Source organism: Rhincodon typus, chromosome 13 (genome assembly GCF_021869965.1).
Source record: "Rhincodon typus isolate 14 chromosome 13, sRhiTyp1.1, whole genome shotgun sequence".
NCBI lineage: Eukaryota > Metazoa > Chordata > Chondrichthyes > Orectolobiformes > Rhincodontidae > Rhincodon > Rhincodon typus.
Window position 1 is genome coordinate 50,396,208 of NC_063344.1, and position 16,933 is coordinate 50,413,140.

A 16,933-nucleotide genomic window follows, 5' to 3' on the forward strand; every position below is an offset into this window, starting at 1 on the left:
AAGGGTGGCAGCTTTCTCCCTTAAAGTTAAATACTGTGGGTGTCCAAAGAAACTTGGGGGTTCAAGTGCATAGATCTTTAAATGTCACAAACAGATGCAAAACAAAAAGTGTAAAATGCTAATGGAATGCTGGCCTTTGTATCTAGAAGACTGGAGTAGAAGGATGCAGAAGTCATGCTGCAATCATTCAAACCCTGATTAGACTCCACATGGAGTACTGAGAGAAGATCGGAGCAGCACACCTTAGGAAGGATGTATTGGCCTTGGAGGGAATACAGTGTAGGTTCACAAGAACGATACCTGGACTCCAGCGATTAAGTTTTGAGGACAGATTATACAAATTAGGCCTATTTTCTCCAGAATTTGGAAGGTTAAGGGAGGATCTGATCAACATCTTCAAGATATTAACAGGAAAACACACAGTGTCCAAATGTCGCAAGTGTACCCACCTCTACCATTTCCTCTGGCAGCTTGTTCCATATACACACCACCCTCTGTGTGAAAAGGTTGCCCCTCAGGTCCCTTTTAAATTTTTCCCTCTCTCACCTTAGACATATGCCCTCGAGTTTTGGACTCCCCTACCCTGGGAAAATGACCTTGGCTATTCACTTTATCTGTGCCCCTCATGATTTTACACACCTCTACAAGGTCACCCTTTCAGCCTCCTACACTCCAGGGAAACAAGTCCTAGCCTATCCAGCTTTTCCTGAAAACTCAAACCCTCTAGGCTCAGTAACATCCTTGTAAATCTTTTTTGCAACCTTTCCAGTTTAACAATATCCTTCCTATCGCAGGGTGATCAGAATTGTATGCAGTACTCCAAACGTGGCCTTATCAATGCCTTGTACAGCTGTAACATGACGTCTCAACTCCTGTACTTAATGCTCTGACCAATGAAGAAAGCATTTGGCAAGCTTGCCTTCAATACAGTCTACCTGTGATGCCACTTTCAAGGAACTACATACCTGTACCCCTAGGTCTCTGTTCGACCACACTCAGTGCCCTAACATTAACTGTTCAAGTCCTGCCTTGGTTTGTCTTACCAAAATGTGACACTTTTTGTGTTTATCTGAACTAAACTGCATGTGCCATTCTTCAGCCCACTGCACCAGTTGATCGGGATCCCATTGTACTCTTAGATAACATTCTTCTGTCTGTTATACCACTAATTTTGATGTCATCCGCAAACTTACTAACTATGCCTCCTTTACTCTCATCCAAATTATTTATAGAGATGACAAACAACAGTGGACCCAGCACAAATCCTTGTCACACACTGCTGATCACAGGCCTCCAGTCTGAACAGCAATCCTCTACCACCACTCTGTCTCCTACTGTCAAGCCAATTTTATATCCAAATGGCTAGCTCTCCCTGGATTCCAGGTGATCAAACCTGACTAACCAGTCTACCATGTGGAACCTTGTCGAAGGCCTTGCTAAATCTACCTCTCTGCCTTTATATTCTTAGGCACCTCTTCCAAAATAAAATCAAATTTGTGAGGCATGATTTCTCATGCACAAAGCTATGCTGACTTTCCCTAATCAGTCCTTGCCTTTCCAAAGGCATGTCGATTCTATATCTCAGAATCCTCTCCAACAGGTTATCCACCACTGATGTTAGGCTCACTGGTCTGATGTTCCCTGGCTTTTCCTGGCAGACCTTCTTAAATTATGGCACATTAGCCATCCTTTGGTATTCTGGCATCGCAGACATGGCTATCGATGATACAAATATCTCTGCTAGGGGCCCTGCAATTTCTTTCTTAGCTTCTCAATGTCCTGGGACACGCTTGATCAGGTCCTGGGGATTTGCCTGCCTTTATGCATTTTAAGGCCCTCAGCACCTCCTTTTGTGTAATGTGGACTCTTTTTAAGACATCACTGTTTACTTCCCAAGTTCCCTAGCTTCTATGTCTTTTTCCATAGTAAATATGAATGAGAAACATTTGTTTAGGATCTCATCCATCTCCTGTGCTTCCAAGCCTTGTAGTTCTTTAAGTGGCCCTATTCTCTCCCTAGTTACCCTTTTGCCCTTAATGTTCTTTCAGTATTTCTTTGTGTGCTCCAATACCGTATCTGCCAAAGCTATCTCATGTCCCCTTTTTGCGGACTAGATTTCCTCAAGTGTACTAGTATACCCCCTATACTTTAGGGGATTCACTTGATCCCAGCTGTGTACTTGACATATACCTCTCTTTTTCTTGACCAGAGCATCATTATCTCTAGTCATCCATTCCCTACTCCTGTCAGCCCTTACCCTTCATACTAATAGTAAAACTCTGGTCCTGAACTCTTGTTATCTCACTTTTGAAAGCCTCCCACTTGACAGGTGTTCTTTTACCTGTAAACAGCCTCCTCCAATCAACTTTTGAAAGATCCTGTCTAAGAACATCAAAATTGGTCTTGCCCCAATTAGAACTTTAAGCTGTGGACAAGACCCATCCTTTTCCGTAATTATTTTAAAACTAATAGAATTATGATCACTAGTTCCAAAACACTCCCCCACTAAAACCATAGTCACTTGCCCTACCTTACTTCCCAAGTTTTGGCACTTCTCTAGTAGGGCCATCTATATATTGATCGAGAAATTTTTCCTACTACACTTAAATTCCTCCCCCATTTGAGGTCTTAACACTACGGCAGTCCCAGTCAGTGTTTGGAAAGTTAAAATCCCCTATTACAACCTATTTATTCTTACAGCTGTCTGCAATCACCCTTCATATTTCTATACACAAAAGGTGGTACATGTTTGGAACTCTTTTCCACAAACAGAAGTAGATGCTGTATCAGTTGTTAATTTTAAATCGGAGCTAAATAAAGTCTTTGTTCATCAAAAGGTATTATGGGTTATGGGCCAAAAGGATGGTATACCGTTAGGCCATAGATCAGTCAAATCTCACTGAATGGCAGAACTGGCTAGAAGGGCTGAACGGTGTCCTTTTCCTAAGGGAAAGGCTCAGGAGACGGAGCCTTGATTTAAATCTCAAGCTGGAACCAGAGTTTAATAGTGGAATTAAGTTCCAATTCGCACACTAGAATAAATTATACCAATAATAATTTTCTTATGCAAACACATCATTTCTCCATTGATCACTTGATTGGCTGAGACAGATAAAGTTGCTTGTGCAATGTCATTAAATCATTTAAATTAGCAAACCAGCAAATTCGGCATTTTTAACAGAAGAGGCAGTGAAATGTATTGTTTCCTTATAGCTAAAAGATATAACTGTAATCTTCGACAATATCAGGAAGTCTTACAAATATATAAAGGCATGTTATTTTACTGCTCTGGTACTCACTAAACAAGGAAAGCCTTCCAATTTGGCACTAACGTTTCCAATTTATGAAAATTCGAGTCCTTAAACAAATCCACCCTCTAAATTATGCTGCATAACTCTGATTCTATCTATTCTACAGTTAGCCAGTTCACTGCTCAAGGCAATCCAAGCGATTGGTTCTAATTTGGATGTGTCAATTTAACTTCTGGAGATAAAAGCACGTTCTGAAAAAGAGAGTCCAGTCGGACTCGAAACGTTAACTGTTTTTCTCTCCACGGATGCTGCCGGACCTGCCGAGTTTCTTCGTTATTCTCTGGATTTGTTAACTTCTAGAGATAAGCACCTTTAAACCGGCCTGCAACATCCGCAAGCCCGCTATCGGCGTTTTATAGTCACATGATCTTAATAAACGTTCAATTACATTGCCTATTTTATTTAATCCTCATATACAAATTTGTGATAACGTCCCAACAATATTAATAAATCCTGCCTGGACAATTCCAAGTTATTAGGATTGCTTTAGAAAAGTCGGAGAACGCTTACTCCAAATGGATACTTAAAAACTACCGTGGGGTAAAGTGAACGATCCTGTGTTTTCGGTTCTAGTCCCTTACATTAAATGAGAAACACAAGGAGGGGGGTTTCATTGGTAACTATAGTAACAGCAAATCAACGCTCAGATGGTTTATTACAGCCCCCAGGACCTTACTACGCTTGCGCGCAAGGCTGTACCGGCGCGGATCAGCAATATTGTCCTGTACGAAGCGTTCCTGCTAATTCAATAGGAGCTGGTTAGAGGATCAGAATAACTTTCTTTGTATGTCTTCTTGATTTATACATTACTTAGCTACAGAGGCTAAACAAACCGTCTCATGAGAAAGGAAACTGCGAAAATGCACAATGGGCTCTCGCCCGGGGCTTTTGCATTATTATTGCTATCTTTTGGAGCTACATCAGAAGGAAATAAGCAGCACAAGTTGACATCATACTAAGCCACGTCTACAGTATGTCACTTGGGCGACTTTGAACATTAGATCACTGTATTAGAAAAGCAGAACCACCCCGCCCAAAAAAAAAGAGTAAAACTGACATTCAGAGGGACTTTGGTGTTTTTGTAGGTAGATCACAAAACGACAAGATGTAGATACAGCAAGCATCTAGGAAGAAGAATTATGTTAACTTTTATTGCAAAACAGCTATAGTGCGAGACAGGACAATTGGTGACACCACTCCTAGTAGAGTCAGAGATGTACAGCATGGAAACAGACCCTTCAGTTCAACTTGTTCACGCTGACCAGATATCCTAGATAAATCTAGTCCCATTTGCCAGCACTGGCCCATATCCCTGTAAATCCTGCCCATTCATATACCCATCCAGATGCCTTTTAAAAATACAATGAAAATTTTTAGATTCCTTACCAAGGAAAGAGCAAGTGATCTAATTTAAACAGACTTGTACGGTTTGACAGGGTTTGTGATGAAAAACCATTTCCCTGGCTAAAGAATTTAGAATTAAGGAATGCGCAGAGGATTACAAATCTTTGAAATTCTCCACCCAGAGTGATGTGGATGCTCAGTGGTCTAGACTGAGACCAACAGATTCTGGAGCACTAAGGGTAATGGGAGGTGGGCAGAAAAGTGGAATTGATACTGTTACTGAATTAGAATCACAGAATACCTACAGTGCAGATAAAGGCCATTTGGCCTGTTGAGACTGCACCAACCCTCCGAAGAGCATTCCACCCTATCCACATAACCCTGTATTAAACATGGCAAATCTACCTAGCATGCTCAACCTTAGACACTATGGTGAAATTCAGTATGGCTAATCCACCTAACCTGCACATCTTTGGACTGTGGGGAGGAAACCAGAGTGTTGGTGGAAACCCACAGGGATGTGGGGACAACATGCAAACTCCGTGCAGTTACCCAAGGCGAGAACTGAATCTATGTACCTTGCACTATGAGATAGCAGCGCTAACCACTGTAGCGCCCAATGCAGAGCATGCGAAAGTGCTGTATGGCCTCTTCACACTCCTATTTCTAATGTTATTGCACAAATATCAATGCAGTTTCTTGATTCCTTGAGGGTTTTTTTAAACCAGATTTATTCATAAGAATTTATTAGAACCTGATGCAAGATTTTATATGGGCATAAGTCACCTCACATGCAGAACGTTGTAGGATTTATCAGGGTGTTTCCAAACTACTTCCATTAAAAGCCAACATATCTGAACTGATTACATTTCTCTATTTAAAGAAAAATCTGCCCAGTGTGTTAGAAGGTCTTGAAGAAATACTCCAGAATGAAAACCCAATTAACATACAGCACCAGACAGTAACATCTTATTTCCTTACTTACCATTAGCTGTCTGCATCTTTCTTTTAAAAAATCAGTCCTTTAGGACAGGTTAAGATATATTTTAAAAAAGATATGGTTGCACTATACATTTTAACACTAACTAAAATAATTAGTTTTGTTCTTAAATGGTTACGTGCATTTGCCCCAGTTTAGCTTTAATTTAATGGCAAATTCAGTCTTGGAAATGGATTCTGAAATGGTCACACAAGATTCCCCAAGCTTTGATCAAATTTGCTTAAAAACTAACCATGCTATTCTTGAGTTTAAGTATGAAAATCTTGCCACCCTTTGGCATTCACAAATTTATTAATCCACACGAAGTGTTCTAATCACCATTTCTCCCACTAAAGGGCAAATGTTCACTAACCAATAGCTTTTCAGGAACATAACTCCCGTGAACATTTGGCCTTTAATACATTTCGTGACAGGACAGAATCTAAACATATTTCTTAGCATTCAATCAAGTACCTGACCATCCTGGTGCTATCATCAATTAGAAACTGAATTGATCCAGCCATACAAATATTGTGGTTATAGAAGCTGGAAATTCTGTGGAAAGAAACTCACCTCCTGATCCTCTGAAACCTATCTACCATTTACAAGGCACGTGTCAGAGGGGCACGATGATAAATTCTCCACTTGTCTGGACAAATCCAGCTCTAGCAACAGTCACAAAATTAAACACCATGGACTTAATCGGAACCCCATCCATCACCTTAGCATTCACTCACTCTACCTGTGGTACATAGTGGCAGCAATATGTATCATCTACAAAGGTGGACCGTAGTAACTCTCCTAACCTCTTTCGACATCCCTCATCAAACCTGGGTCCTCCTCACTTCAAAAAGGCAGCAGCCAAATGCAACACCACCACCTGCAATCTCTCGGAGTTACATATCAGCTTGACTTGGATATTGCCCTCCATCACTGTTGTGTCACTCCTTTCCTAACAAAACACTTAGCAAATCTATACCAGATAAACCAAAGTAGTTCAAGAAGGCAGCTCACCACATTAAGGAAAATTATGAGCAACAAAATTCATTTGTCTTGCTAGTGATGTCCAGTTTACATGATTTTTTTTAGAAATCAAATATCATGTTTTTTTCTGCATTCATCTCTACAGAAAATTACTTCTCTGTATCAATCCAACTGAACTCCTTCATCAACTTAAGCACTGACCCTTCAACCTTGTATTTCTTTTGATTTTACATGTTAAGTTTATGCAAGTTGTGCATATAATTGAAGCCTTCAAGTTCTGGTATAGTTTCAGTGAATCAGTACTGTACCCATTCCAAGGTATCCATCTCTATGGAATGGAAGTAAAAGGCAGGGTCACTTCGATAAGAAAATGATTACAAAATGACAAGCTGGTGATGAAATGTTAAAACAAAATAGATTGTCTGCAGCAAGCTAAGCCTCAGCATTTGCTCTTTTTTGGAGGGGTGGGTATTAGTTGGGAGAGAAAAGACAGAACGAGCAGGCCAACAAGGAGTGGGCGGGGGGTGGGGGCAGAGTTCCATTAGGAATACGACCTTAGTCATAGCACTGTACAGCATAGAAACAGACCCTTTGATCCAACTCATCCATGCTGACAAAATATCCTAAATAATCTAGTTCTATTTGCCAACCTTTGGTCCATATCCCTTTTAACCCTTCCTATTCATATACCCATCCAGATGCCTTATAAGTATTGTAATTGCATACAGTATCTAAAATAATAAAACAATTCCTAAATTAAGAGGCCACAGAAAGCCAGCTGGTCACTTAAATCATTTCATCCCTCATCTGAACATGCCTGAACTAAAAGACCTCAAAAATGTGTACCTGAAGGAATCAAGTGCATTTGCTGTTCTATGATAGAAATAAGTGAATGACCACCTTACCTAGTAAAATACATTTTCTATATACTGAGATGAAAGGGACATAAAATCATATTTGGAACCTGGATTTCAACAGAGAGCAGAATGGATGTCAGTTACCGCTGTAACGGGTTTTTTTTTAAAGGAAGAGAAAAGGTCAGGCAGTTCTACTAGACTAAATCCAGGACTTCTGTCAGAAAACAACCGACTGTAAATATCTGTGGTGTCAATGGAAAGATGTTTATACTGTTGGGGTTACAAAAGTAGAACAAACACATAAGAACATTAGCTTTGATTTCAGTTCAGAAGAATCTAAGACAAGCAAGTTTTTTAAAAAAAAATTCAGTCCAGAAGACATCAGTATTGAGTTTAGAAGCAACTTCAGTTTCTCTTTTAGATTGAATATTCAGGTTTCATAATGGTTGATGTTCACAGATTTGAGAAGAACCCCTCAAAACCCCTTCACCCTCCATGGTAAGCAAACTGCAGTGAGTTAAGACCTTAAAAAGGATTGACACAGGTGTAATTTCACTGGTCCTGTCTCTATAATGGACAATGTCAGCAAATAGATTTAAAAGTTGTTTGCTATTGTAGAACTTGCTAGCTGTCTTACATTTTAGATAGTTTTTTATTATTGCCTCTTGAGTTTTGAAATGTCCAGACGCAGCAGGTCAGGTGACATTTTGGAATTTCAGGGATTTTTTTGCATTGATGCAGTGGTATTGCTCACTCATTTGACATACCAAGGATGTCGTGTCAATCCATTTTGGATTTGAATCCCAATCTTATAATTGTAATATTAGCATCTAAACTAGTTACGATGAAATTGTTTTAAGTATATTCAATGCCTTCTTTAGCTATACGGTTCTCCAAAATCATAAATGGACTCTGGGCAGAGTACCCTTTTCTGTGCCGTAAAGACATTGTTATACACAATCTACACCATAGTCCTAAGTGTGTGTATAATTCTTGTACAGTTCAGACAATGCACCAGCCAACCGAAAAACTCAAGCAACGCTTATAAACAGACCTGAATTCAAATCAAATTATATAATTCATACACTTCTTTTATTTACAAGAAAAACGTTTATGTCACTTCTTCACAGGAAGAGAGAAAATCAAAAGTCACATTCTGTTACCCTACTGGCATGAAGATCAAGATTATTACGACAACTGCAGTGAATCATCAAAACAAAAGAAAATTGTTATCAAAGGGCAGTCAGGTATTGGGGCAAGGAGCAAATGGAAACTTTAAAATGGGCATAAGTTAGGTTATATACAAGAAATTTTAGAATGTGACCAAGCCAAAAGTGCACTCCGAAGTAATGTTGCCTTAAGAAAATTAAAATCATGATTGAAACAAAATGTATAGACCTTCATAATGCCCAACACAAAAGGCTCTGATCGACAGGTCAATGGGACACAATGTCAGCAACTCATTATTTAAATATATTGTTGTAGATTGACTTCTCTAATTCATATAAAGCAAATCTATCAATGAAACACAAGCATTGACAACCAGTTAAATGGCTATTATACTGTTTGCACCTAAATACATTTGCTACGACAAGTTGATAAGAAGTCAGAGTGTAACTTCAAAGAAGCAGTTCAGTTACTACTAATTCTCATAGTTAGACAATACAAATTTAATTCCAATGAAAAAATCATTGGCCTGAAATGTTAACTCTTTCTCTTCATAGATACTGCAGGATTTGCTGAATATTTCCAACATTTTCTGTTTTCACATGAACAGTATACTAGCCAACCGAATCGAACCGGCAAAAGCTTTACTTCGACTTTTGAAATAAGACTAATCTAAAGCTTCTTTTAAAGGTGAAACTTGGCAAATGTCTTAATGAGAATAACTCATAACTATTATGTTCTTGTTTTATGTGGTTTACATCCTGTGAAATCAAGTAATTTAAGATTAAACTTGGTTTGAATCATATCCTGTGTAAATGTAGTCTATGAAGAGACTGAAGCAGTACAAGTGCACAAAATATGAAAATCTAGTATAGATTACAAAGGAGTTTCATTGTAGCATTTCATGGCTCTGCTACTTTCCAACTGGAATAGGGCAATAATTACCCATAAATCAAAGTGTTCCACTATCAAAGCCTAGGAACCAACGTTCCCTCTAAGCTCCACAGACATGTGACTGCTTGGAGATACTGTGTACGCCGATGTCAACATATTGATTTCCACACATACATGCATGGTTCTCAGAGGGACGCAGCAAAATAAAACATTAGGGGCAACGTAGCCAGGAACTAAAACACTATAATATTAACATTGCTGCCCTACGTGAGACAGGGTAGGCAGGAGATGGCCAGCTCAAAGAGCAAGATGATGGATACACCTTCTGGAAATGTAAAACCAGAAAAAACACCAACAGCAAGTCCTCTTGTGAGATAAACAATCATCTTGTGAACCTCTGGCTCAGCCTTACAGAGAAACAGCACACCACAACTGTTACTACATTTACCCCAACCCTACAAGCAAAAGATGGAGCCAAAGAGGAATTCTACTCCAACCTTGATCACTTGTTGCACTATGCTCCAAAAGGGAGACAAGCTGATTCTCCTTGGTGATTTCAGTGCCAGAATTGGGAAGAACTCAAAACTTCTGGAAAGATAAGCAGCAAGCAAGGCATATGAAAAAGTTCCTACCAGAGTTACAATGCACATTTTGTCCATCAAGAGGCAGGGTGGACATGATCATCACAGCAAGACAAGTCCATGAAGAAAAAAAAGCAGAAAGCAGTAGCAACCTCTATACATAGCTTCCTTTGACCTTAAAAAAAGCCTTTGACACTGTCCATTGGGAAGAATGCTGGAACATCTCCCTTAGATTTGGCTAACCCAGAGATTCATTAACATCTCCTGCTGTTGCATGATGCAAACAGTGATTTTCACCAAAGGATTAACTACATGCCCTATACAAATGCAAACTGGAGTCAAACAAAGCTGTATCATCACAACGTTCTTTTCCATTTCCTCATGACAACACTTCATCCCCACCTCCAGAGTGCAGCTACTCTGCACCATCAGCGGGAAACTGTTCAACCTGTATCATTTCTAGTCCAGAACAAGATCACCCCCAACTTCTTTCAACGAGCAACAGTATGCAGACAATGCTTAAGTGTGCGCACACTCAGAGGCTGGGCCCCAAAACCTGATACATTCACCGATGTATATACAAGAATGGACCTTGAGTTAAACATCCAGAAGACAGAAAGGTCCTTTACCAGCCTTGTCATGCCATGCAACACTGACACCAACTATCAAAATTCACAATGAACCAATGTATAACATGGATAATCTTTTCATACCTTGGGAACCTTATCTCAATAAGGATAGACATCAGTGAACCACAACATTGCCTCCGGTGTCCCTCACAGCCTTCAGCATTTTGAGGTTCAGAGTGCTTGATGACAAAGGCCTCAGCTTGACACAAAAGTCATGGTCTATGTGTTCCATGCACTCTTATACATGTTGACAAGATGGACAATGTACAGGAGATACCTCAAAACCTAAGAACAATGCTACAAAATCCTGTGAATTCAGTGGCAGGATAAGCACTCCAAGATCACGGTTCTCTCTCTTGCCTCTTCCCAGCATTGAGGGACTGGTTATCATTAATCAGCTATGTTGGGTGGACCACATCATTTGCATGCCTGGCACAAAACTCACTAAACAACCTCTCTACTCTGAAATTTATCACAGCAAGTGGTTTCCAGGAGGACAAAGCAAATGCTTTAAACATGTCCTCAAAGCTTCCCTGGAAAAGAAAATGCATTCTCTCATAAACTCATAAGAACCTCTTGTCCAACTTCAACCAAACCAGAGAAGAAGGATCTGCGAAGGTTACACCATCACAAGTATTTCTGACAGGTATAGATGCAGGCCAAACACAAACACCAGAAGGACATGCAAAAATCCAAACATCTCATCTGTGTATCTCTTCACCTCCCCCAGATTGGCCGTGTGCTCAGATCCAGTATTGAACTATTTAGTCACCTTCGGAACTCCAGAAAGGAAGAAAGTCATTCCTCTGTTCCAAGAGACTACCTAAGGAAGATGATAACTAGATTACTTAAAAAAATGTTCCATTTTTAAAAGTCTATACTCTTTATGTACCATCATGGAAATGGAAACCACTGCCACTCTGTAATCTCACCCACACAAACAAAGCATATCCCCATTCCACATCTATTTATTCCTTTAAGCCTAGCACTGTGAACGCATAGCCTCCTCCACAGAGGAATGCATGCTTTATGTACCCCTTTAAGGCAGCCTTTTAAGTCTCCTCTCCTTAAGGTTCCTCGTAAAACTTTCCTCTTCAACAAAGCACTTGAACCCTGCTGCTGTCACCAAACAGCTGAATCAACTATGGCTCAGTTAGTAGCACACACAATCAAAAAGTTGTAGATTCCAATTCCCACGCTGGCAGAACGATTAAGGGCAATATTCCAGTACAGTTCTGACAAAGTTCAGCATCGCTGAAGGAACCATCTTTCTGATGTAAAAACCGAAAGAACTATGGATGTTGTAAATCAGGAACAAAAATAGAAGTTGCTGGAAAAGCTCAGCAGGTCTGGCAGCATCCATGAAGAAAAGAATCAGAGTTAACATTTCAGGTCCGGTGACCTTTCCTCAGAACTTCCTCGGTTCTGAAGAAGGGTCACTGGACCTGAAATGTTAACTCTGATTCTTTTCTTCACGGATACTGCCAGACCTGCTGAGCTTTACCAGCAACTTCTGTTTTTGTATCTTTCTGATGCTTTGAACTAAAGCCCCATCTGCTCTCTCAGGTGGACTCGCAGCAGTACTTCAAAGAGGAAAAGGGTGTTATCCCTCGTTTCCTGGCCAATACTTATCCATCAGTCAACATCACAAAAAATTAGCGCTCTGATTATAAACTCTTTGCTATTTGTAGGGCTTTGCACAAATTGATTTGGATGTGAATGTAGGAGGAATGGTTAGTAAGTCTGTAGATGACACTCAAATTGGAGGTGTAGTGGACAGCGAAGAACATTATCTCAGACTACAACTGAACCTTGATCTGGTGGGCTCAGGAGTAGCTGATGGAGTTTAATTAAATAAATGTGAGGTGCTACATTTTGCTATGGCAAATCAGAGCAGGACTTATACACTTAATGGTAGGGTACTGGGGAGTATTGCCAAGCAAAGACCTTGGAGTGCAAGTTCATAGTTCCTTGAAAGTGGAGTTGCAGGAAGACAGTGTAGTGGTGTTTGGTACACTTGTCCTTATTGGTCAGTGCACTGAGTACATGAGTTGGGATGTCATGTTGCAGCTCTACAGGACATTGGTTAGGCCACTTTGGAATACTGCGTTCAATTCTGGTCTCCCTGCAGTTGGAAAGATGTTGTGAAACTTGAAAGGGTTCAGAAAAGATTTACAAGGATGTTGCCAGAGTTGCAGTTTGAGCTACAGAGAGGCTGAGCAGAAGTTGAAGAGTGACCTTTTAGAGGTTCATAAAATCAGAGGGGCATGGAGAGCATGAATAGCCAAATTTTCCAGGGTGGAGAAGTCCAAAACTAGAGGGCATAGGTTTAAGGTGAGAGACGAAAGATTCAAAAGGGACCTGAGGGGCAACCTTTTCACAGAGGGTGGTGCATGCTTGGAATGAACTGCCAGAGGAAGTACTGAAGGTTAGCACAAATACAACAGTTCAGAGGTATCTTGTTGGTTCATAAATATAAAGGGTTTAAGAGGATAATGGGCCAAATGCTGGCAAATGTGACTAGATTAATTGAGGTCATCTGGTCAGCATGGACGAGTTGGACTGAAGGGTCTGTTTCAGTGCTGTACAACTCTACGATTGATATATGATTCCCATTTTACAACAATGAATATGCTTCATGAGTTGTAAACTGTTTAAAAGTGTCCTGTGGTTAGTGAAAGATACAAAGCATAGGCAAATCTTCTTTTGTCATCATCTTCTGTTCAGTACTCAATTCCTCTTAAGCCTACGATGCACACAGGAGTGTTTTCTCTACATTAAAAAGGCAAAACAATAAAAAGAAGCTGTCACTGGCCTGAAGATTGCAATAGGTACTGCATTTGTAGGGACTGTAAAAATTACTCAACACCTCAAATGGGGAGCCACCTAATGTTGGGGCATTGCAAACTGAACCCCAATAATCCTCAAATGTTATGAGGTTTGAAATGATAACAGTAACTTTTGATCAAAATTAATTAATTGTGAGAAAGTTAATACAGGTCTATCAGAGTTTTCACAAACTGAGTAAAAGTGGACAGCACGGTTGATAAGTGTTCCAAAATTACTAACTGGTACTAGGAAACGTTAACTGATTCTCTTTCCATAGATGCTGCCTGACCATTTAGTTTATACAAACAAGCTCAGTTCTTATTTCAAATTTGCAGTATTCTGCATTCATTTCCAAAAACACTACCCAAGTCCCAACAAATCATGACCAAGTATGAAACTGGCTGGGTCAGAAGACAGTTCACATGCCGCACAACAACTGAACTAATGGACAAGTATTATAACATCAAAAGGACTTGAATGGCAACCAAGAAAACACAGCATAATAGCCGATGCACTAAATTTTATCCTGTCCAATAAACCTCAATTTTCTCCAATTGGCAGAAACTGTATCCAGCCACTGGCCTCCATCCCACCTTGAGCAAACATCACAAAACATGCCTTTTTTGTGAATAAATTGAACAAATAATGCCATCCTCACAGAGGAAGTAATTATAATTCAGTTGCCCCGCTCCTTAAATATAAGTGTTGAATATAAAAACCCTGGCCTTAGACATTCAGAGCAAATCTCCAATCATGATTACATCCTGCTCCCATATTAAGTGAAAGGGTATAAATAGCCCTCACCATAGTGGTGAACCATGTCACATCTTGCTGCTGTTCTTTTTTCAGCACAAGTAGTTCCCTTATTTTCAACAACTCTTCAGTCACCATCTAGAATATTATCAGAAGCAAATTCTCAATTTAAATGTATTGATTTTGTTAGCTTTCAGCCAGAAGTATTTTCTTCACTGACTCTCTGACTTTTTTTGGGGAGGGGGCGACTGGGCTGGAAGTGACTGAGAAAGCTGGTGATCTTGATTCATATCAGTACACTTCTTGTCATGTTAAGCATAAAAGAAAATGCCAGGCTATTTCTCTTTTGCATCAAAGACAAAGCATGGCTGCAGAGGAAAATCAAACACAATGGCAGCTCTTCCATAATAAGGCACACTGAAAGAACATTTAACATTATAAGATTTCATCTCATGGTATTCGAGCAAAAGATTTAGCCATCAACTGCAACTTAACTATTTAGATAGCACCATAGCAACTAACAAAATACTTAAGCAGATACACATAGTGGATAAGAGACTTCCCCTGGTGAGTACAGAACCAGTATCATAATTTAAAAATAAAGGGGTATGAAACATTGGTCCGAGCTGAGGATCCCACCCCACCTCCCCTCCCCTCCCCTCCCCTCAGATGGCTGTGGAACTTTAGTCTTTTGCATATGTTCAAGGCAGAGAATGATTTCTGATCACCAGAGGTGTACATGGTAATGGGGGTGGGATAGGTAAAGGTGATTAAAGTGTTCAATCAACCATAACTGCATTGACCAGCAGGCAGGTTTGACAGGCTGAATAGCCTACACATGTCCCGCACATTTCCATTTTAATTCATTAAAAATGTTCAAGGTATTCCATTAATTTACAGTGGCCTTAGGTTATAAAAGAGGAAAGGAAATGGACCTTATTCAGTGACACCTGCTGGAAAAAGTCAGCATGTGCATATCAGACAAGGACAAGTTCTGAAGTCCCTGTAATTGATCAGTTTATTAACACTAAGACATATACGCTGCAGCATGAGTAAATACCCTTGCAAAAGAAAATGAAACATGTCCCTTCCTAAACCAATTCGATTATGGATTAATATATAATTCCAGTTATTAATAATTTTGTTAATTCTGGCCTGAAAGATATTTCATTTTCATTTAGTCAAAATATTTTTGTACTCGAAACACCACATGGCCTTTCAGAGTCATAAAGTAATGCATTGTTACTGGACTAATATACCTTCAGAACCTCAAGTAAATGTCCAGAAAATGCCAATTTAAATCCCAACCACACAGTCTGAAGATTTGAATTCAGTTTTACTAATTCTGGAAATAACCAGCAAGTGTCCATTAAAAACAACCACAAACCTGCCGACTGTACTAAAACACCAAGAGGTTAACTAATGCCCTTTAGAAACAGAAGCCTGTCATCCTAGTCCAATTTGATCGAACTGTGCGTGCAATCCCACATCAACATGTTATGACTCTTAAACAACCTTCTGACATGTTCCAGTCGGCTACTGAATTGTGTTTTTTTAAATTGGCACACCATCTTGTCAGGACACTTAACGGTAGCTAACGAGTGCCGACGTTATCAAAAACATCCCAAGGGGAAATAAAAACTTGCTTCATTCAGTTACATAGCCCAGGGAAAGGAACCTGTTTGTTTTGCCCTTGCGATGTAGTAACTGAATTATATTTAACGATGCCATGAGACTAACGATTCCTTTTTTAAAATTTTAGTCGCCGGTGGGGGAATTCATATCACACCATCGATTTTACTTCTAGCTTTAACAAACACAGCCAGAGCTCTCGAGTTACTCCCGCTGTGGTTGGGTAACTAGAAGCTGCCACTTCAGTCAGTGCTGATATGGTGCATGGCCTTGTGGTTCACTTAGCACCAGCAGCCAAGCGGATGGGAAGAGGTGGAAGGCTGCACTGGACCAACTCACGATGCCCGTTGCTGCTTAGTGGGGGGGGGGGGGATGGTTGCAGTGGAGTTACAATGCAAACACTTACCGGCGGTGCTCGCTCACCGTCCGCCAACTCCTGCACCGGCCTACTCCTCACACACTCCCCCACAACCAATCCCACAAAATCCCGCGATCTCCCACGGCCACGCAAGCCCCCGCTGTCTCTCAAATCGCGCGCCTGCGCTCTGAGCCCGGCACGCCGCTGACGTAAGCGATCAGCAGTTGGAGCAGCCGGGATCAGGCGAGCACGTGGCCCAGAGCAAGGAGGAGCAGTTGAGAGGCTGGAGGAAGGGACTGGTGATGGTTCAGCGCCGCCTGTTACTCGGCCATGCAGGGGGAGGGTGGAAACGGCTTGTTTTCTTTATCACCGGAACCTCTGGATCATGTCTAACGCGTCGGCCGAGAGAAGGCTGCAGTTCGCTCTGCTGCGCTGAACTTTCGGTTGAGTATATGATAACTGGTCTCTTCTGTTCCTACGATTTACAGAAAGTAGTAATGCAATTAATAACATATTTAAAAAGGGAAATAATTAATTGAATTTAATGCTGCAATTAAATGATTAGTTAATTTATTGATTTTATTTTAATAATTAAAGATGGCTAGACAGTAATAT

At 40.3% G+C, this 16,933-nt stretch overlaps 1 protein-coding gene across 2 annotated transcripts in view; it reads right to left on the reverse strand.

Annotated features, from left to right (window-relative positions):
- Nucleotides 1-16,486, reverse strand: part of acsl3a (acyl-CoA synthetase long chain family member 3a) — a 111,511-nt gene extending 95,025 nt beyond the window's left edge. For both annotated transcript variants that reach the window (XM_020528701.2, XM_048604247.1), the window contains exon 1: nucleotides 16,367-16,486. The gene's annotated coding sequence lies outside the window, so the exon portion shown is untranslated. The remainder of the gene's footprint in view (nucleotides 1-16,366) is intronic.
- Nucleotides 16,487-16,933: the final 447 nt, after the last annotated feature.